This window comes from Gymnoscopelus microlampas (assembly GCF_963454915.1).
Source record: "Gymnoscopelus microlampas genome assembly, chromosome: 4".
NCBI classification, from domain to species: domain Eukaryota; kingdom Metazoa; phylum Chordata; class Actinopteri; order Myctophiformes; family Myctophidae; genus Gymnoscopelus; species Gymnoscopelus microlampas.
In genome coordinates, this window is record NC_139941.1 from 23,548,750 (window position 1) to 23,556,120 (window position 7,371).

The following is a 7,371-nucleotide window of genomic DNA, read 5'->3' on the forward strand; positions in this document are numbered from 1 at the left end:
AGCCCTAAGAGTGTCATCATGATTCATAACTCTCTCTTCCAATAGGTCTGGGTCAGGGTAGGGAGGGTGATTATTAGCCAATGAGATTGCATGACCTCAAACTCCTAGAATCAGAACATTTAGAAACTGTGTCTTGTTTGCTACTGGTTCAGGAGCCATAACCTATAACATAAAAGGAGTACCCACACCACATTTAATTTACATTCACTGTATCATTTGTGCAAACTTTACAACACGTACACGTACACGTATATACTCCTTTGGACTCCTTTCATTGCTATGAAGTACAGTAGATAATCATGGTTATCATAGATAGATCTACTGGACAGCTAATCCGTTAATGGAGCAGGGTTTCTCTTTACACACAGTGTAGGGTGACGCCATGCACATCCTGTGTGTGTGTGTGTGTGTGTGTGTGTGTGTGTGTGTGTGTGTGTGTGTGTGTGTGTGTGTGTGTGTGTGTGTGTGTGTGTGTGTGTGTGTGTGTGTGTGTGTGTGTGTGTGTGTGTGTGTGTGTGTGTGTGTGTGTGTGTGTGTGCGCGCGCGTACTGTATCGGTGTGTGTGCGTGCGTACTGTATCGGTGTGTATCTGTGTATAGTTTGAGTAAGATGATGCATTACTTGTGCATTGTGTGTTGTATCAACTTGTATGTGTGTTGCCTGTTTGTTTGTGTATTCACATGTGCCTGTATTTAGATCTGCGTGTGTGAGTGTGTGCGCGTGCGTGTGTGTGTGACTGAGAGAAAGCATTCTTGTGTGCATGTGGCCCTTTGAGTGATCTCATTGGTTCTGCAGGCTGTACTGTATGTGTTGGAGGAGAAGGGAGGGACTATCGCATGTCTTAAGTACAGCAACACATTCCATAATAACTTATTTAAAGGACCGCTTCACCCATTTTCAACCAATCTTCATATCATTGGTCCTCACTAATGCTCATTATTAGAGGCATCATTTCTCTCCACTCAATCTGTGTGTCTTAGGAGGGCTGCGGGCATTTCAGAAACCTGCCTACCAGTGACATCATCGGTGGCAGTGGCTTCTATTTCATTATGCTAACTTTCCAAGAGGAAAGTTGGCAAGTTAGCAAAGAAAGCAAATAGTAGTTTTTATTTGCTTGGAATCCCCATCGATGTTGTCATTAGGCAGATTTCTGAACTGTCCATAGCCCAACAATGAGACACAGAGTGAGTAGTAGATGGAAATAGTGCCATCTTATAATGAACATTAGTGAGCACCAATTCTGTGAAGATAAGGTTGAAAATGGGAGAAGTGCTCCTTTAATATTTACATATTGTTTAGCACACAACTGTTCATTTAAATATGAATAGAACCACACACAAAAAATACCAACTGTGCTTTTAATTAGTTACCACTTTCAACCTGGCGTCCCTATTTTGGGCATGTCATTACAGGTGAACATTTTCTCTTCTTTTTTTTATGTCATATTTCAAAAGTAAAAAACAAAACAATAAAATTGCCGATCTACAGGATCACATTATGTCGCAGTGCGTTGTGAGCTTGTAGATCTGTTAGTTATGTCACACGATACCTCTGTACGACAAAGTATGAAATTGGGTTAAGTAGTGAGTTTTTACAGATAGAAAGAAGTTACGTAACTTCTAAAAATGAAACCTTGGTTAATTCTTACTTTGTCCACAAACCATCCTGCTGATGAGCCTTTGTTATTATGGCCGATGGTGATCTTCCTGACTTTTCCCAGGTTTGGAGCTTCAAGAGTGAACTTGTCTTCCGAACCACCTTCAAAGTTGTCTTTTTCACTTGCAAGTCGCCTTTCCCCTGAAACAGCAAAGCAAAATTTGAATTTTAGAAGCCCAACATGGCTTTAATTATAATACAGATGGAAATGAGCTGAACAAATTAAATGCATATAATAAAAAATAAAAAAAGTTCCATTGTGGAGACAGGTAGATCGAGTCCCACAAAATAACTACAGTCTTTACCTGTATCCCCAAACTCCCCAAAGATGTTGATGAAGACATCTGCATCTGTTCCACTGCCTTTCACATCAGCGGTGAATACAGAAACAGCATATTTGTTATCTAGAAAATAAAAAGAATCAAAATGTATTTAAAAAAAATAGTCATTAAAAGCAAGATCTTAAACAAGGCAAAATTCAGGCAGTGATGCACCATATCTAATCATGTTTAAAATGCAGTAGCACGATCAACTAAACTGTACTATGGACATAACACAGTTTAATACTCATACATTTGGGCATGTCCATGGGGTCATTGGAGCCCAGCAGGTCTCTAACAAAAAGGCCATCTCCCTCCACTTTACTGAGCCAGTTGTTACAACCAAAGTAGAATCTCAGATGTGGCCTGATCACATCTGTCACAACCACTCTATCCAGGAACCAGCTGGCGCTCATTCCTGTGTTGTCATGCTCAATTCTGTAAGAAGGGAAGAGAGATAGAAATTACGTACAAACTAGACAGCACAGCAGTATTTCTGGAAAACTATTTTACTTTCATTAACCTAGGTTGAGCTATATGTCTGTTTTTGACTGTACAATATTATGCTCCATAACAATGAACCTACTGTATAGTTTGAATGAAGAAAAGTATCTGCATTTACATACTAGTCTATATGTAGGCAACATCAGTTTATTTCTTTTTTTTAAGTATTATAGGGATATTAATTACTTAAAATAAGAAAAGTTCTCCATAACCCCTGAAAAAGCAGCTGTCTGATACGCAGAATCATGGGTAATGACTTCACAGGTGGAGGAAGTTGCTAGTTATACATACTGTATCGGTACAATATTGGCCTATAAATGTACATTGTAAAGGTCTATATTTAGAGAGCTTTGGAATCCTTTTCACTGTTAAATATGAAATTATTGATGACATACTATTTGTTTATATGGAGCTTGGGTGAGTTTGGGTGGACTTCCACTCCTCACATCACAAAACTACTTTACTGGGAGATTTCTGATAGTTCTATTTTCACCAAATGTTTGCCTATTATGCTTAGAATAGGGATGCTTTTGTGTTTCACCTTGAGAGAAGCATACCAGCAAATAAAATAAAACATAAAAATTGACTCAATAAAAGATCTATAAAACAGAGTCAGAACCAAAGTCAACATCAAAGCTGGCCAGCTTCCTCAGGGAAAAAGAGGTGCTGCTGGCTCGTTTAACATTACTTTCAAAGCATAGCTTATTGTGATGTCATCGTGATGCAATCATGTTACTTTAACAATAACATGCTTTAACCTATATACTCAATTTCAACATAAAAATGTAGAGCTACCTTAGGACTTGAACCGCTGTTATCAAATGTTGTATTACTTTTCACTTTTGGAGCTATCCCACTTCAAACCCCATGTGGTATTGTCAGCTCAGTGAGTGCATTAAAGGACCACTCCACTCAACATTTTGCTCATCAACATGTATGGGTCTCAGTGGTAGAAAGTAACAAAGAACATTGACATTGCATGAACGTGATCATTTCCCCAACAATAATTAATTAATTAAGTTAAAATTACAATCACACAAGCTCTCTCTCGCTCTCGCTCTCTCGCCCTCTCTGTAACACACACACGCATGGGTGCGCGCGGACACACACATACATTCAAAAATAGCCGATCTACAAGCCATACACACCTTCATGTGTGTGCATGTGCCTCACCTTCATACTATACAGTCACATGCTACTAGTGGTGGAAAGTAACTAAGTACATTTACTCAAGTACTGTATTTTGAGGTACTTTTACTTTAGGCCTTTCATGTCTTCAACATAACCCCACACAACTCTCCCCCCCCCCCACCCCCACCCATCTACAAGCTCATTGGAGCCTCGGGTACACAACCCATAGCCAGAGGGACAGCACCCGACACCCGTCACCCCGCCTCCTATAACCCTCCACCCCCATCAGCTATGCAAGCAGGTGCATAACTACACACACATACAACGCAGTCAGAGACACCAAGACACACACCTTGACAATTTGTACTTTTATACCATTTCTGCTTGAAGTGAGCTCACACAGTTTCTACAGGAACTTACTTTTCTAGTTGTCAATGATCGTGCCCAAATACTTGTACGACTCAATGATATCTATAGTACATCTTGACCAATGACAATACATTTCTGTGTTGATAGGGTTGGGATGGTGACGTCTAAAATCAATACTCATCCTTGTTCTTTGTCACATTTCACACTAAAAATGCTTCCATCCTGACACCAGTTAGGAACATTTGCTCTGTCTTAAACATGCCATGGGAGTCGCATACATTACCTTATCTTTTTAATAGGTCCAACATTGTGGGTTTTTAACCTGAAGACGTCCGTTTTCGCCTTCTCAAATGCAGTTCGATTTCTGAGATGGGAAATTTGAAATTGTATCATGTTAGTGTTTGAGTGCAATGCATGGGAAGGCAGCACAAGACCCATGCCAAACTGCAGATTTTGGGTGTTCACTCTCCATTCCGACATCTCACCACTCCGACTAGTGGCTTCCGCGTGCGGTTAGGGTTAGGGTTAGGGTTAGGTATAGGGTTCGTCAACGTCGGAAAGGCGACATGTCGGAAAGGAGAAATGCACCCCAGATTTTGCTCTATTTGAAAACACTGCATGTGTGTCTCCATATAGCGTCAAATTGCATGTCCAAAATGTTGCATTTTCTGTGCCGCATTTTTGGGCAGACATATGATGATGCAAGGAGCAGTCATGATTTGTTCTAAATGTAATTCAACTCCAAAATCCAAAAGCAGAAGCTGTCTTCTGGGCATCCACCTTCTTACCACTACCACCCACTTGAATGTTCATATTCTCACCCAAGTGAGAATATGAAGCCATACCTCTTCTCTGTGCTGTTGAAAGAGAGAGAAAAGAAAAAGTTTCAATACATAATTTATTATATCAACAGGATGTGATTTTAGGCTTCTTTTAAACTCTACAGACTGTATTTGAAATGGTATTAAAAAAAAGTTAATTTTATTTGCTAAGAAACTTGCTTAATAAACTTGCTTCCTGTTATCACATTGCGGACCTAACATCCCACTTCTGATAAACTTTGAGGGAACTCACTTGCTAGCCAGGTGCAACTTGGGAGTGATTCCATATTCTCCAAACAGAGTGACGAACACATTGGCATCGGTGCCTGCCCCTCTTTCATCTCCAGTGATGGTCACCACTTCATACACTAACAGGATATATGATGTGGCAAAAAGAGATAAAGAGTGTGTTTTAGAGAGAAAGATTGCTATTACTCTGAGATAGAGAGAGGGGTCAAGTAAACATTTGGGATTATGTATGCACGGGTGTATCTCTGCTGAGGTCTGATCTGGGTCAGTGACATACTGTACTGTAAATTACCCATGGCTACTCAATGACTGGACTGGGTTTTCATTGCATGCCGTAGTTTTACATGAAGACATCCTGCATATGACAAAGCTAGAGTAGGTGACATCAGGCCACTGCAAACCCTTATCTTGAGTTACGTGAAAACCTCTTTGTAGGGTAAAGATTAGTGTCATCACAGGTGTCATGTAGCTGTAAGCTGGAGATACCATCATAGCGGTGCGTGGATACTACGCTACATGGTGTAGTGTTACCAAGACAATTCATTTAAACAATATGCTCATTCACCCAGGAACCAGACAGTCCGAGAGGGCCAGTCCATATCACGTAATTGCAATCAACCAGAATTGGCTTTTGAAATAAAAGACTTGAAATTGATTACGTTTTATAAGCCGTCAAATCTTTTCTGGGTGATAGTTGCCACATCTGAAATGAGACTACCGTATACTGCAAACTGTATACAGTGGTAGAAAGTAACAAAGTACATTTACTTGAGTACTGTACTTAAGATTCTTTTTTTTTGAGTATCTGTACTTTACTTCAGTTTAGTTTTTTACTTATGACTTTCACTCCACTACATTTCAAAGTACAATAGGGTTGTACTTTTGACTTTGATGGGTAACCACATGTGGTGTCACTCTGCACCGTGTCCACAAATTAACTCATTTTGAAGTGAATTTCCTTGCTAAGCTAGGACCTGTACATAAAATACAGTCTGAAGAAGAAAAAGAGGCAGCTGCTGGCAAGGGCTCAAAATGTAGACTAATTACTAACCTTTTTCACTCTGTCCTGTAAATGCATTGTGAAAACAATGCAGCAACGCATTGATATTCATTAATTAAATAATAATAAATAAATACATTTACTTATACTTAATGTGTTTTTAAAAGCATGCACTTGTTGAGTAATATTTGACCAGGAGTATCTATACTTTGCTCAAGTGATGGGGGCAGCGGTGGCCTAAAGGTTAGAGGAGCGCAGTTGTTGCCGGAAGGTTCCCGGTTCGATTCCACCGGACCGGCAGGAAAAATCTGGGTGGGGAAGTGAATGGCCACCACTCACCCCTCCCCCAACATTGCTGTAGTGCCCTTGAGCAAGGCACTGGACCCCTGACTGCTCCAGTGGAGCTGCTTAGTGGCCAACAGTATAAGACTGTGGTTGTACTGGTCAGCCCCAGGTTTTAATGTGCAGGGCGTTGCTGAACATTTGCTACTACCCTGTGTAAATAAAAAAGAAAAGTGGCTATATAATGGCATAATACCTGTGTCTGCTTTCTACTGTATATCCATTCACTCTGAGCTCTGCAGCTGTGTGTTTATGTTTTAAAGGTAAAAAACGAAAAAATACTCTTTTACCTTTCTTCTTATGGTAGTCGTCGTCGTAGTTCTCAGCTCTTTCTTCATAGTTTTGCAGCTCTTTCTCGTAGATCTCCACATAGTTTTCAATCTTCTTCTTCTTGCCCTTCTTGCCCTTGGTGTCCTCGTCGCTGTCCCCGTCACTATCCTTCTTCTTCTTCTTCTTTCCCATTTTGTCCTTTTTCTTCCTCGATCCCTCCCCGGTGGTCTCGATCACATCGGGGAGCTTCCCCGCTCTGTTGTTGTCCTTCTCGTCATCTGTGCTCCCGGTAGATTTATTGCTCAACTCATCCTCCTCGTCCTCCTCTACGGATTTCTTCTTTTTCTTGCCTTTTCCCTTGACCTTTTCTCCCCCTTTTTTCTTGCTGCTCCTCACATCAGTTCCCGACGTGTCAGAGTTGTACCCCTCCTCATCACTAGCGGACTTCTTCTTCTTTACCTTCTTCTTTGTCTTCTTCCTCTTCTGCCTGCCAGCATCCTCTGTCTCACTGACCTGCTTACCTTTGTTCTCGGGCTTTGGTTCCTGATCCTCCAAATCGTCGTCATCCACCTCTTTGGTTTCCTCCGGTGCCCTCTGAGAGTTTTTTTTCTTTTTAGTGGGCATCTTTAATTTAGTCACTACCTTGTAACCGTAACCTGTTCTTGTGTGTTCCGGTGAAACTTGATTAAACTGACCTGTGGGGCACCAC